The following is a 16,422-nucleotide window of genomic DNA, read 5'->3' on the forward strand; positions in this document are numbered from 1 at the left end:
TTGTGCCTTCTTTTGATCCTTCTTTCTTTTTTTATCTGCATGATTAAGTAGAAATGATGCTTCTTGTGTTCTCTTATTAAATTATTTTCATTTGGTTTATTATTTAGTAATGGGTTTCATTTTTATTTCACATTTCTGTGTAAGAATGAGGAATATTAGGGGTTCATATGAAAGTTCTTTTAGTATTTTTAAAGTTTAGAGTGCTTTTGTATTCTTTTTTAAACGCGATGTGGCAAAATAAATAAATCAGGCAAAGGAGTTTTAGAAACAGGCCCTCCCCCCCTCCCCAGACTCAATTTCCCTATTCAGGAGTGACGTTTGAATCACTACATTCTACACCTGAAACCAATACTACACTATATGTTAACTAACAAGAATTTAAATAAAAACTTGAAGCAAAAAGAAAGGAGTGATATTTTTAGTTTTATATGTTTCTGCATTTATCCTATGTATACATGAGTAATTATACATAACTCCCATTCTCCCATTCCCCATCCAAATTCTCTTTAACATGATAAAAAGAGCACAAAAGTTGGAGGAAACTGCATTCATGCTCATAATTTAGAGGCATTTCTTTCTGTTAATATAATATAAATTATAGTTCTCCATACTTTCAAAAATGAGCATGTATTACTTTTAATTATAACTGGGGAAATGAATGTTTAGTTAATGGATAAATAACAATTTTCAATTACAACCAGATAAAGTACCAGTAGCTAGAATATGTTTTTAAGTCTCATTGTTTTATGTAGCTACTTTCCTGTATTATTAACAGTTCTATCCCATACCTGGCCATTCTCCTCTTAGATAACTGGTAGAGCTGGTGGGTGAGACATCCAAACCACTCCTCATTCATTTATAGTTAGTCCCCAAAGGCTAAAATTTGGAGTGCATATTTCCAAGAAGGTAGACTGGCTGAAGACCCTGGGATTACAGGCCCACTAGTCACTTTTACTAGGCAAGGTCCTGAGAACATACCATGCTATGGAGAGTGTGTCAGGAACATCTTTGCGTAGCAGTATGACAGTGAATTTCTTACATGCTAGGCGAAATGCATGAATTTTCCCTAATGAAGTTTTGTCATCTACACACTGAATATTTTTTAAATAACCACCTTTGTAAATGTTTCATATGCTTAATTGATTTGTTTTATTAAACATAATTTGATCTTTCTAGTAGCAAAGTATGATTACCACAAACATTGTGCTATAATCAGAACAGCTGAGGCATGTTAAATGCTTGCTTTCTCGAGTAGTTTATTCTTCAGTAATTTCAATAATACACGACACGATTTTAAATTTTCAAGCAATTCAGGAGTATGTATAACAAACAATAAGTCTTCCTTTTACCAGAAAATCCTCACTCCCATTCCCAAAGTTAATCCATTTTTAACAATTTCTTAATGTTTTCTGACATTTTCTACATATATAGACATGTTTTCTGAGGTTTTACTGTGTCAGGGAGCAAGAATTTCTGTCCCTTCAAAGGTTCTTCTAGCTGGGCTAAGAACCAAATTGACATGAGACAGATTAACGGGAGAAAATCACATTTAATAGGCATACATACAGGGAATCCACATAGACATGGAAACTCCAAAAACAGGCAAAATGAGGCATATATGCCATTCTGAACTAAGGAGTAGGGATTATAGGTGTCTGGGCGAGGAGGGTCTGGGACTTCAGAGAGAGGGGTCTGGGACTTGAGAGGAGAGGAATGCAATTTACAGGATGATAAGAGGAGCAGATATTTGGTAATTAGACGTTTGCCCTACCATATAGATGGGTCACTCAAATAAAATTTATCTCCGTGAATAACCCTTACTCCAGGGAAGACCCCCAATTTAGATTCTTCTATGTGGTTAAGGGAGGGCAAAGTTTCTCTTGAGTCTTCAGCTCAAAATAATCCCCATGCCAAAATGGCACATTCTACAGGGGGGCCTATACTGAACCCCTTCAACTGAGTAGAAACATACACATTGTTTAGTACCCTGACTTCTTTTTATTTTTTTAAAGTTTATTATTTACTTATTTATTTTAAGTAATCTCTACACCCAACATGGGGCTCAAACTCATAACCCCAAGGATCATGAGTCACCGGCTCTTCCGTCAGAGCCAGCCAGGCGCCCCTTTCTTCTTTTTAAACCTAATGATGTATTTTCGTGGTTTTTTCCCACATCCAGATATGCAGATCTAACCACACTTTTTAAATAGCACAAAGTATTACAGACCATTAATTATTTAACCAGCCTTCTGTTAATGATCATTTGCATCATTTCCAGTTTTTTACTATTTACAAACAATGCTATAATTATTATCCTTGTTCTGGTTGCATGTACAATTATAGTTCTAGAATACATTTTTAGAAGTGCAATTGGATCAGAGAATATGAGTATTTTAAACCTGTATAGAGACTGCTCAAGTGCTCTTTACCGTTCCTCAAAGCCAATGCTATAAAATGTGTTAGTTTTTATGAAATAGATGAAAAATAATCTTGTTTTCATTTGCATCTATGTAATTTTGAGCAAGGTTAAACGTCATTTCATAAATTACAGTTTATGGGTTATTTTTGTATGAATTGCTTGTTCAAAAATCTTTCTCAAGTTGTTAGTTTCATCTTTAATTTTAAGCTTGAGTTTTGACTCTTTTATGGTATTTTTATCATACAATAGTTTATGTAGGCAAAGATATCTATCTTAAACTTTTAGACGTGTTGGTTTTATGTAATGCCAAGATACTAAAAAGAAGTCTTCATTTTTTACTCTACAATGTGAACTGCTTTATTTATTTTCAGTTTAGATCTTTAATTCACCTATAACTTCTTTGCGAGTGAAGAGTGAAGTAGAAAACCAGCTTCTTTTTAAATCTAAATGGAAAATCAGTTGTTACAATAGCATGTAGGGAATAATCAATCCTTTATTTTTCTGGACTAATTTGAAATGCTATTAAATTCTCAAATATTTGGGGTCTAGTTTGGGGTTCTCTATCATGACTCATATCAATAAAAATCATTCTATAAATGATAATAGATGTCTTAAATTTATTAAGATAATTGGGTAGTAGATTTCATTGTTTAGTGACTATCTACCAAGTGTACCAACCAAAGTACATTAAAAACCAAAGAGATATTAGATGTAAATCATATCCTTAAGTTGCTAACAAACTGCTTGCAATAAATCGAGGTATTAGGATTTTCCCTCAACATTCTCTTTGACTTGTCATGAAGCTACTAAGACAGAATCCTGATTTCCTAACTTTCACTCAACTCTTTGATGCTATCTGACTACATTTCTTGCAGTATGTCCCATTTTTCATCGATAACCAGAATTTTCAGGCTGTTTAAGATCCAGGTTCCTGGGTCCTGTCTGAGACCTACTGCATCCAAACCTCTCTCAGTTCAGCTAAGAAATTTGCATTTTCTATACCAAAGCTTGAAAACCATGACTGTTCAGCCTTGTTTCGTAAGCCAGAAATGTAGTTAAGGAACAAAACGGTTTGTTTTCATCTTCAGCTGCTCCTGTAGTACAACTAAATTGAAAATGGTAAAGTCATTATTCAGCTCTGTGGGCCTCCACACTACACAAACAGCCGAAACACGCAGCAGCGGGAATCTATGATAAAGAGAGCCCAACGTCCCAAACAACGACCCCGTGGTCACAGACACAAAAACAGCAACAGACAGTTTCTTGGTTGAGATAAGGTTTTTAATCAGCACAGCAGGTAGGGTGACTGACAGTCTGAAAGAACAACGTGAGACGTGATGTCTCACACATGCAGCAGCAACGAAATCTGCCCAGAATTGATGGACAAGAAGCAGGCCGACCTGACACATGCAAAGCAGCTGAAGCTATTCTCCACTGTTTCAGCCAAAACAGCGTAGTCTAATCAATAATGCAAACATCCTGTTGTTCAGGCTAACAACCTCTGTCACTTGAGCCCTCCGAGAGAGAGAGAGAGAGAGAGAGAGAGAGAGAGAGAGAGAGAGAAACTGCGGGTACAATTATGCGTCATCTTCCTCTAGTCTGAAATGTCAATAGACTAGGCAAATAAGGCTGCAGAGAAAAGGGAGGAAAATCTCACAGGTGAAAAGTAATTTGTTTAACATTTTCCCATTTCTTCCACTTTGCACAGGTCTCCTCCCACTCCATGGCAGAAAGCTTTCAGGGATGGGCTATCGATGAAAAGCTTCACGAGAGAAACGGGTTTTGAGCCAAATCAATGGTACTGATAGAGAAGTTCAGTTATATTTATAGTGCAGCATGGGAGGGACAAATGAAGCCCAACAGAACAGAACTTCCTACCCCAGTTTTGCAGGGGAAAGCTTGGGGAATGATGTCACGTGGGTTTGCCTAAGGCATCTCTGTCCTAAAGGTCTTGGCCATTTTGCTGTGAGAGGTAAGGGTGCTACATTTAGAAACCTGTGTGTTTTCTCCTTCTGGGGTTGTATAAATGGTCCTGTGCAGCTTTAGGGACAATGAGGAACTTGGTGAGAGGGAATTGGAGCCACTTTTATTAAGCAAAAGGAAGTTTCCTTTGGACAATATTTTTGGTGCAGGTAACAGAAATCCCATTGTTCCTACAAGAAGGAGAGCCAGAAGTTGTCCTGGCCTGAAACCTTGGCTGCTATCCCAAAGAAAATATGTTTAAGGGAAAAAGAGACCCTGTCACAAACATTATGCTGATATCCCTCTCCCCCACATACCCAACCACCCTGGAGCTCAAACCGAATTGGAGGGTAGAAGGATTCTGCCTAATCTCAGCCTCTCATTGCTGTTGAACCCCCCTCATTTGGGCTGATGTGAGTTCCAGTCCTCGTTCACTGGGAGACTCTGCCTCCCACAAAGGTGCCTCTATGTTTTGCCAGCCTTTTCGAGACACTATGAATCAGCCATGACCCCCCAGCCCTTCTCCACATCCATATAGTTCCCATACTCGCGTCTTCAGGATCTACGTACTCTCTGGTATTCGGGGACCAGGTGGAAATAGAGGTAAACATTTCCCCCACTCATCCTTCCCTATGCCTGGTCCGATTCCATGGGAGCTATTTTAACTTGGGTCACTCTCTGAAACACTAAAGCTGGATTCCAAGGAAAAAAAGAAGAAAGAGAAGGAGAAGGAGGAGGAGTGGGAGGTAAAAAATTTGTATATACCTGAAAATTGTCAAAAGAATAGAATGCCATAAAATATAGCATTAGAACTGTTGATAAAGAGATGGAAAAAACCAATGTAGAGATTGACACCTAGAATTCAGAGAATTGAGACAACACAATCTTTATTTGAGTATGTGGCCCCCTCTCCTTACCCCCCAAATACTGTATTTTTTTTAAATAAATTTTAGGGCACCTGGGTGGCTCAGTCGGTTTAAGCATCTGCATTCTGCTCAGGTCATGATCTCCGAGTCCTGGGATTGAGCCCCAGTTGCGCTCCCTGCTCAGTGGGGAGTCTCCTTCTTTCTCTCTCCCTCTCCCTCTGCCCCTCCAGGCTCTGCTTATGCTCTCTCTCCCTTTCTCTCTCTCTCTCAAATAAACAAATAATTTTTTAAAAAAATTAAAATAAATAAAATTAATTTTATTTTGAAAATTATTTATGTCCTTTGAGATAAAGATATTCTAGATGTGGTCCCAGAACTAGTGTTGGAAGCTCTGACCTCAAGCACAGTCCACACAGAATTAGTCTTCCCTCATAATTTCCCAGGAAATCTCTATTCCACACCTGGCATCATTGCTGAGCTTCATGCCAGTATCTTAGTTCAGTGTACTAACTATCTATTGCTGTGTAATCAATTACCCCGAACTTAGCAGATTAAAACATGTATTATCTCATGTAGTTTCTCAGAGTCAGAATTCTGGGAGCCTCTTGGATGGATGGTTTTGAACCAGGGTCTTTCATGAGATCGCAGCCAAACTATCAGATGGGGCTGCAGTCATCTCAAGGCTCAGTCGGGGTAAAGAATCCACTTGTAAACTCATTCATGTGGTCACTGGCAAGGCTCCATTCCTCAACGGCTGCTGGGCAGGGACAGCGTGGTTACCACGTAGATGTCTCCTTGGGGCTGCTGACAAATGGTAGCTGGCTCTCTTGAGACAGAGAGAGAGAGAGAGAGAGAGAAGACACCGAAAACAGCCACTGCCTATGAGGGCACAGAGCAACTGGAACTGATAGTGGGAATGCGAACAGTACGATCACTGTAGAAAACAGTTTAGCAATATCTTATGAAGTTAAATATATAACATATATGTATATTATGATCCAGAAATCTCTCATACATATTTATTTAAGAGAAATTAAAACATATGACCATGCGAAGAACTGTATGTGAAAGTTTATAGTAGCTTTAAGCATAATAGCCAAAAACTAAAAATAGTTCAATTGTTCAACTAGTGAACGTACAAACTATGGCACACACATACATAGGAATATTATTATGCAACAAGAAGACATGAACTACTGATACATGCAGCACATGAATGAAACGCAAAATCGTTATACTAAGGAAAGAAGCCAGACACAAAATGCTGTACAAAGTATGATTCCATTTATATGACTTTCTGGAAAAGGCAAAACTATAGGGACAGGTATCAGGTTAGCGTTTGGGGGATGGGGTGAGTGGATTGACTCCAAAGATATACACCAAAATTTCTGTATCTTGACTGTAGTGGTGATTACATGACTGTGTATTTTTGTAGATACTCAAACCATACATCCTTTAAAGGATGGATTTTTTCATATGTAGATTACACATTGCTAAATCTGATTTTAAAAAAATAATAAAAATAAAGGTAGGAAGGACATTTCATCAGAGGCAACACAAGAGAAAAGGCATGGAAGTATGATAGTATGGCGCATGCAAGAAACAGACAGCAGTATTACAACACTCAATATTACAAGGACATAACATTCAAAGCAAGGGGTTGCAGGCAGTGAAATCCTGAAATTTCATGTGCATCTCCAGCTTTCACCTCAAACTTAATATACCCGACACTGAAGCCTGCTTCCCTCTCTCCCCAAAAGAGCGCCATCTTGCCTGTTGATGATGTCGTTTTCCTAGTCACTGAACCTTTAAAGCTCAGAATCATTCTTGACTACTTCCTTTCCCTGTCCTACCAAATCCATGCTACTCTCTTGCAATGCCATGTTTTTTGTGGTATTTATGGGGGCAGCAATAGTGCAATGATGACAGTAGTGATTTTTTTTTTAATTTAAGTTCAGTTAGCCACCATACAGTACATCATTAGTTTTTGGTGTAGTGTTCAATGATTCATTAGTTGTGTATAACACCCAGTGCTCATCACAACACGCGCCCTCCTTCATGCCCATCACCCAGTTACCCCATCCCCCCACCCCCTGCCCTTCAGTAGTGATTTTCCATTTCCCTCATATACCATTCTTTCTTACCTCACCACGGTCATACAGTTCAGGCTTTGATTTCTTCTCACCAGGCTGCCCTCTGACTGCTCTTAGTACATCTGGTCACTCTCCCTTCTTGCTAAATGAGGCTTCTGAAGATGCCAACCTCATCCCACTACATCCTAATAAAAAATGCAAGGCCCTTGTCGATGAACAGACCTCTTCTACTTGATCCCAATCTACTTGTCAAGTTTATTCCTCAATACACCTAAGTCAACAAAAACCTGCTTCAGAGCCAGCCAGCTTGAGTGTTCATTCCCACCTGTGTGCATTTTCAGATCCTCCAGTTCTGCCCAGGGTGCCCTCTCCTTTCCTCTCCACATATTTAACTCCTTCCTGTCTGCCATGACCCAGCACAAATCTTGCCTCCCCACTCTCACTGCTCGCCCTCAAAAAGATTCTGCAAGTCACACTTTTTCCTTCTCTGAACTGCAGCACTCTTGCTCCACCCATTTGGGGTTTTCGGGTTAGATTGATAATGGTAGCTTGTATTTCTACAGCCCTTGAAAGGTTTCAAAGCCCCTTCCTATTCATCATCCTGCTTGAGGTCTTCTCAGCAAAACTGTGAGACAATTCCTATCTCAGAGATAAAGAAGCTATGGTTCCATAATGCACAGTGAATTACCAACAGTCCCATGGCTAAGTAGAAAATTTTTAATAGATATATATATTTTTAAAGATTTTGTTTATTTATTTGAGAGAGAGTGAGCGGGAGGGAAAAGGAGAGAATCTGAAGCAGACTCCACGCTGAGCTCAGAGCCGGACTCAGGGCTCAGTCCCACGACCACAAGATCATGACCTGAGCTAAAACCAAGAGTCAGATACTTAACTGACTGAGCCACCCAGGTACCCCGAAATTTTTAATATATTTTTTAAATGAACAAACGAAGACAGAGCCAGAATATTGACTTGGCAATCAAGAGGAAGAAGCAACTTGTTTGTTTGGATTTTTTAAATTTTAATTATATATTCTACTTAACCCAATGTGTCCAAAGAGGCAGAACTGTTTTTAATGGAGAAGAAACTAAAGTCCAAAAAAGACTATGTAAAGTCAAAATTTGGCCACAATTACATTCAAACTGGCCACACATAATGCATATGTACTCAGAACTTTGCCTAAGATTTCAGGATAAGTCTTAAAAACCTCGAGAAGCTCAACAATAGCTAAGTGGTCTGCTCGGCTTTTGTGAGACTGGTAAGATAAAGGGCAGAATTTAGTCTAAATGGTTCAACACGGGGCACCTGGCTGGCTCAGTCAGTGCAGCACGTGACTCTTGATCTCGGGTTATGAGTTCGAGCTCCATGTTAGGTGTAGAGATTACTCAAAAATAAAATCTTTTAAAAATAAATAAACAGTTCAAGAGATGAATTTTTTAAAAGCTCAAAACTGGGAAACTATACCCTCAGCAAGCACTTATTTCTGCTTTTGTGACTGCTGGAGCTGACTGTGTGGGAGAGTTAACTGCTGTGTAAAAAGTGAAATTAAAATTGAAAAGTTCTTATGTATATTTTTAGAGAACAGAAACAATTAAGATTAAATGTAACTCAAAATCCAGTTAGTAGAGTTGGCATTTAAATTGGCTGTTTAATTAGCAAAATTCTATATGATTAAAGTAGTCTCTTGAAAATAGTCTTTCAAAGCAAAGCATTTTAATATGCTCCAGTTCCTAGATGACCTGTATCGCTGGATCTTCATGGTCCCCTCTGGAACGGACTTGCTCCGCAGTCTGAGTTAAGGGGCTCCTGGACTAATGATTTAAAAAGGATCTTGGGGATCCCTCTTACATTGTTGGTGGGAATGCAAGTTGGTACAGCCACTCTGGAAAACAGTGTGGAGGTCCCTCAAAAAGTTAAAAATTGAGCTACCCTATGATCCAGCCATTGCACTACTGGGTATTTACCCCAAAGATACAGACGTAGTGAAGAGAAGGGCCATATGCACCCCAATGTTCATAGCAGCATTGTCCACAATAGCTAAATCGTGGAAGGAGCCGAGATGTCCTTCAACAGATGACTGGATTAAGAAGATGTGGTCCATTTATACAATGGAATATTACTCAGCTATCAAAAAGAACAATTTCTCAACATAAGCTGCAACATGGACAGCACTGGAGGAGATAATGCTAAGTGAAATAAGTCAAGCAGAGAAAGACAATTATCATATGGTTTCTCTCATCTGTGGAACATAAGAACTAGGAAGATCGGTAGGAGAAGAAAGAGATAAAGAAAGGGGGGGTAATCAGTAGGTGGAATGAAGCATGAGAGACTATGGACTCAGAAACAAACTGAGGGCTTCAGAGAGGAAGGGGGTGGGGGAATGGGATAGGCTGGTGATGGGTAGTAAGGAGGGCACGTATTGCATGGTGCACTGGGTGTTATACGCAACTAATGAATCATCGAACTTTACATCAGAAACTAGGGATATACTGAATGGTGACTAACATAATATAATAAAAAAATATTAAAAATAAAATAAAATAAAAAGGATCTTATCAGAATGAGAGCAGAAAGTGACTCTTATTTGACAATAAAATACACTAGGCCTTCAAAAACTGTTACCTATCTCTAGTAAATAAATAAAGGATTATAGGGAGAAAAGTTTTTCCATATTGAAGTCTTAGACTCCTAGCCTACATTTCATCCGAAACACTGAGCGGGTGACTACCTTTGAGGACATTGATGAATCAGAGAATTCTTTAGGTTGTTCCCCTGATCTAAAACATGTTTTAAAGGACACACTTTTAAAAACCCTTACACACAACCATAGGAAGTTCTTTGAGAAAGGGTATGTGGTTCAATCCCTCTTTTTCATTTAGAAGTAGACCAAAACCATAACGAATAGATAACAATCCAAATTTTTTTTATTTTTTTAAATTTAATTTTTAAGTAATCTCTAAGCCCAATGTGGGGCTCAAATTTACAACCACCAAGATCAAGAGTTTCATATTCTACCAACTGAGCCAGCCAGGCGCCCCCAAATTGTTTTTTAAAACTCCCCATGGCAGAGACTAGCTAGATATTCACCAAATGTCTTCCTGTGCACCCAGATAAACTACATTTTCCCGACTTCCTTGCACCTAGGAGTGGGATCATATGATCACTTCTTTGGAATGAAGTGTGAGAAGGGATGTGTTACTGCCCCATCGTGGCAGTTAAGAGGGACATGCCTTCCCCATGTGCTCTCGCTTTTCCCCTTTGTGCTACCTGGATGATGCCAGGGCCTTTGAAGTGACACACTGAAGCTGGCAGAGCCACAGCATGGAAGGAGCCTAATCTTTAAAGGTCTGTATATAGGAGACCGTCCCCCACACTGTGATGCACAGCCCCGTACCCCCCCACCTCCCACCGCTGACCGGGGCGATTGATTTGTGGTTGTTTACTAGACCACTGCGCGTTGGCCTACCTGCTAACTCTACATGGCCTGAAAAGAAAGTCCCACTACCACTGTAATTCACACTGCAATGTCCAAACAATGTCGTTTCGTGTCCTTTTGTATGAATTGCCTATAATAGGGGCCTGTGGATCCTAACCTTTTTGGAGTCAAGGACTTTTTTGAATCTGATACAAATTCAAAACCGTCTCTTTTGAAAAATAAATGCATACGTACTCAGAACTTTGCCTAAGATTTCAGGATAAGTCTTAAAAACCTCGAGAAGCTCAACAACAGATTCCCAGCGCAGACCCTGCTGTTAGTCAGTAGTGTTTAGAAATGTAGACGGGCTCTCAGCAAGTGTTAAATGTGTATTATCCAAGCTTTCCCATGGTATTCATCTCTCCTTTCATATACAGCTGCCCTGTCATATTCATGCCTGAGATCTTCAGATTTTAAAAATGCAGAAAATTAAGTATTTCAACATCGATGTATCTCTCCCAAAGCAAAAATGTCAGTGTAACAGTACCAATGCCAAACATCAATTCTGTGACCATGCTTTTTGATTTCTGGATTGATTGGGACCAGCCTCCACATCAGAGCCATCAGCAACGTGATGGTCAATATTTTATGCCAGGTACTGTGCAATTGCTTTTGGAAGCAGAACCTTAACTACCTAGCACGATCCTGGAAACCTTTTCAATTTTGCCCTGTCAATCTCCCTAACTTTGTTGTCATCACTCCCCCACATCAACTATTTGTTCTTTCATTTTTGTTCTTTTTTAAAAAAAAAATGTTTATTTAGCTCTTTTAGAGAGACAGAGAGAGCAAGAGAGAGCATGCACAAGCAGGGGGAGGGGCAGAAGAAGGAGAGAATCCCAAGCAGACTCCCTGCTGAGAGTGCAGCCCATGTGCTCAATCTCATGACCCTGAAATCATGACGTGAGCTGAAACCAAGAGTCCCATGCTCACACAGGTATCCCAACTTTTCATTCTTTTAATATCACACTGATGATGGCGCCCTGAACCTACCATGTTCTTTCATGCCTCATGACTTTGCCTGCAATGTCCTTTCCTCGACTGTCCAAAAACTCCTATCATCCTCTAAGATTCAGCACTAGCAACATCTTTCTGGTTATCATCCCTGACCTGCCCGCTCCTGAGGGAAGCATCCCCAAGAGTGCTCCAACTGTGTTGTCCAAACCCTGCCATAGTTCTCATCATACACGGTGAGGATTTACTGCTTTGCTTCCCATTGAACTGTTGGCTCCTTTGGGGTAAAGACTATCTTCTATTGCATATCCTTTATGTAGCACAGTGCCTGACACAGACTGAAGCGTGCCGCCCATAGAGCTGTCTGTGTTCCAGACAACATTAGGGCGTGAACAGTTGTAAAGTTGTTTTTACTTGATTAAGCTATTAAACTCCCTTGAGTACCCTCAACAGCTAAGATTTCTTTATTGTATTATGACCAGTTGGTAAATTAAAGGAAAGGATTCTAATATGTTGGCTTTCTGGGATATATATATTCTATAGATAGAAAATATATGTGTGTATATTCTAAAAAGAACTTATCACATATATAAAAATATAACATTATAAAATGTAACTGTATGTTCAGTAACTTTCATTGAATGTCTCCCACATACCAGACATGTTCATCCAGACGCTTATGATGGACGAACCAAAATTTATACCTGAACAAAATATGTATGATCCCTGTTTTCCAGATGCTTATGGTTGTGTAGGGATAATAAATACTAAACAAGCACAAATAAATACATACTTACAAGTTGTAATAATGTTCTGAAGGAAAAGAGGAGACAAAATGTGAAACAAAATTTAAAGGAAACAAAATTTAGCTGGGAAACAGGTCAGAGAACTTTTAGAGTTTTTCTCTTCAGATTAAAAAAAAAATCCATCAGAAATGAAGATGAATTAGCCACAGTTACCTCTTTCATCCTTAGGTAATTTGACACTCACATTTCCCGAATAAAGGCCCACCCTGAATTTTGGATGTATAGCTTCTATTTTACGTTCCTCTACCTTTTACTTTTTTCTAAATAGCCCATGAAGGATTGGCAGTGACTTCCTGGGGAGCCCTGTCTTAAGTTTTCTGGTGAGCGACTCCCTAAGATTCAGACGTATTTATCCAAAAGGAAAAATTCTCTCTAAATGTATTTAAGCATAGAATCTGGATGTGCTGAAAGGTAGCGTATAAGATAAATCTAGAAAAAGTTTTGGCTGTATCTCCATCTTGGGTGTAGTTATGGATGATATCATATTTATTTCCCCCTGCTTTCTCTCAAATTTAATATTTGGATAAGGAAAAAATTATTGTTTCCCCCCTTTTTTCCTTTACATAGTTTATCTAGAAGTCATTTACTCTTGAGATTGTAAGGTAAAATTTAAGGCCCTGGAAAGTTTAAGGGAACCAAGAATCTTGATTCTATAGGTGGCTTCTTGCTATACAGTGTCTTCTAAAATTCAGCATCGCTGCTTCAAGGGCAAGTTTGCAGCTCTCACCTCTTATCTATGGATTGCTGATCACAGACATGCCACACTCTCTCAACCAACTGGACTCTCCCAGCAAGCAGCTTGATAAAGATTGTAGGAGTCAAAAAGCCATAAATAGTAACAAGTCGTCTGAAACAAAGTAGAAGATGCTAATGGTTTATTATTCCCTAAAAATGATGACTCTCCTTAGTTCTCTTAAAAAAAACAAAAAAAGGAGGAGGAAAGAAATAACATACACACACACTCAAATTCACCTTGGATTACAACAGGATCTGTATTGAAGTATCAGATCAGGACGTAGAATGAGGGAAAGCTCTGGGGCCAAGTTATTCAAGGTATGAATTTGTGAGTTAAACTGCAGAACCTCAGATCTTGGTTGATGAAAACATCATCATTTTCATCAGTGATTCTGAGGGTCAAAACCCAGACTAAGCAGTTGATATCATCATATTACCATAATATGGTCATAACAATTCTGAATGAAAGGAACGACCCTGAGAGATTGGAAATATTATCTCCGTTTTACAAATGAAGAAAGACACTTAGAAAACTGGGAAGCAGTAGAGCCAACATTTGAACTCAAACCCCAAATTTCCACATTCTAGGGTCTCTCCTATTAAGTACTACTATTGTTTTCATCTGCTGTATATTGACTTTAAAAGCTCAACCTAAATGAATAAAAGAGTAGGAGCACAAGATTTTGTGACTGTAAATTGTTAAGCCTGAAGCATTGTTTTTGAATTCATGCTACTTTGTTGACCTTCATTAACTCAACTCTACACACAGAAACCTGCCAGTTTAGACACCAATAGTACTTTAATACTATTTTTCAAAGGCAATTATTTAACCTGGTAACTTACTACATCTTCCCAATGCGTATGCTAATTCTGTGTTTTTTAAACTAATGCGGCTTTCTCAAACCAATGTTTGCTGTGAAGAGCAGGCATTCTTTAGAAAAAGCCATTCCTCTATTAACATTATTAAGCTCTCCAATTATCCTGTGGAGAAATCTATTACAAAAATGTATTAGTAGGAGAGGTGAGGAAGAAAAGATGTATTAGTTGAAAGCCAATAGGTAGGGTATCATTTCCACCTCCGCCCCCCCCCCCATAAGGTCCAACAGGTTCCTATTGATTCAACCTCCGCCCCCCCATAAGGTCCAACAGTTTCCTACTGATTCAGCCTCCAGACTTGGGCAAATCTGTTCACCTGTGTGTCTCTCCCCATGCCCTCCCCCCACAAAACCCCGCCAATCTGTTCTTCAGCAGTGCCAATGAGAATCTTTTAAAGCATAGCCCCATCCACTCCCCACTTACAATCCTTTCATTGCTGCCCTTCCCAACTGTGCAATGTTCCACCCCTCTCCCATGGCCCCCTGAGCCTTGAGGGGTCTGCCTGACTGAGGCCCACCTCTTCAGCCTTCTCTGTGTTCACCTATTCTTGGAACATACCAGTGTCCCTCTTTCCTTTGCATATGCTGCTCTGCTAAACCTTAACTTGCATTTTGCTTGTCACCCCCACCACCCATCCTTCCCTTTCAGGGATGGAGTGAGACAATCCAACCAAACCTTTTCACATTGGTCCATCTCTGTCCTTCTCTGTTACCTGACTGTCTACTCTCTCCATTATTGTCTGCTCCAACCATGTCCTTCTTGCTGATTCTAGAGGTAGCAGGCAGTTTTCCACTTTAGGGCTATGCCTTCTGCCCTGAATGCACTTTCCTCAGACACAGCTCATCATCTCCCCCCACTTCACATCTGCTCAGGTGTCAGCTTCTCGGTGGGTCTTCCCTTAGCATTACATTTAACATCACATCTCCTTGCACCTCCTACTCCTCTCTTCTTTTGTTTCTCCCCAAGCAGCCATCACCACCCTCTGATACACTCTATCGCCTACATTTTTTTAAAAGTATTAGTTGAAATGTATGGGATTACACAGTGGTTACAAATTAATCCTGATTTCTCAATGGCTTAACATACTGCAGATTTACTTCTTGCTCATACTACACACCCATCACAGGTCAGCAGGAGTTTCAACTCCACTCAGGGACCCAGGCTGACCAAGGCCCCACCAAAGGGTAGATGATCTGTATGGAATGCATGGCATCCTTGATCAGAAGAAGAGAGGGACTGGAAAATCATACACAGACTTTTCACTGCCTCATTATGAAGATCACTTGTGTTCCCATTTCATTGGCCAAAACTAGTCACGTGGGCTTACAAACTATAAGGAGACTGATAAATGCAGGAGATCAAATAGAACATTTGGTGAGCATTACTGTCTCTGCCACAAATAATAGCTTTCTTGTCTTTTATTCATCCATCTTATCCTTTGACAATAGAAAAAATTATTGGTCAGGTTACATGAACTCAAACAGAAATCTTTTTGAAATTTTGTTTTCTTTTATGCTTATTTAAAATCTGTATATAGGGGCACCTGGGTGGCTCTCATGGTTAAGCATCTTCCTTTGGCTTAGGTCATGATCTCCAGGTCCTGGGATAGTGCCCCACGTCAGGCTCCCGGCTCAGCCAAGAGTCTGCTTCTCCCTCTCCTTCTGCCTCTCTCTCTCCCCCTGCTTGTACTCTTTCTCTCTCAAATAAATAAATAAATCTTTTTTAAAAATCTGTATATATTTGAAGTAGCTTGAGAATAAAAGTCTGAAAAAAGAAGAGTAGTGTTTTTGTTTTTGGTTTGTTTTTTTTTTTTAAGAGTGGTTTCTTGATGTGTTAGCTAACAATTTCCATTGAGGCAAATGGAAATCTGCAATGCCCCCCCACACTTTGATTTATTATTATTATTATTACTATTATTATTATTTGCTCTTGAGATTTGACACTTTTCTGTGATCTGGATACATGACCCAACTATGAAGAAAAGAAAGAGAAACACTCTCTTATATAGATGATATGTCTCTTTTCAAACATTTCAAGACTGACTTCAAGAAAGAATTAACCATGCGGCGCCTGGGTGGCTTAGTCATTAAGCATCTGCCTTCAGCCCAGGGCATGATCCTAGGGTCCTGGGATCAAGCCCCACATTGGGCTCCCTGTCCCACTGGGGGCCGGCTTCTTCCTCTCCCACTCCCCCTACTTGTGTTCCCTCTCTCACTGGCTGTCTCTCTCTGTCAAATAA

The sequence above is a fragment of the Ailuropoda melanoleuca genome, chromosome 10, assembly GCF_002007445.2.
Source record: "Ailuropoda melanoleuca isolate Jingjing chromosome 10, ASM200744v2, whole genome shotgun sequence".
Lineage (NCBI taxonomy): Eukaryota > Metazoa > Chordata > Mammalia > Carnivora > Ursidae > Ailuropoda > Ailuropoda melanoleuca.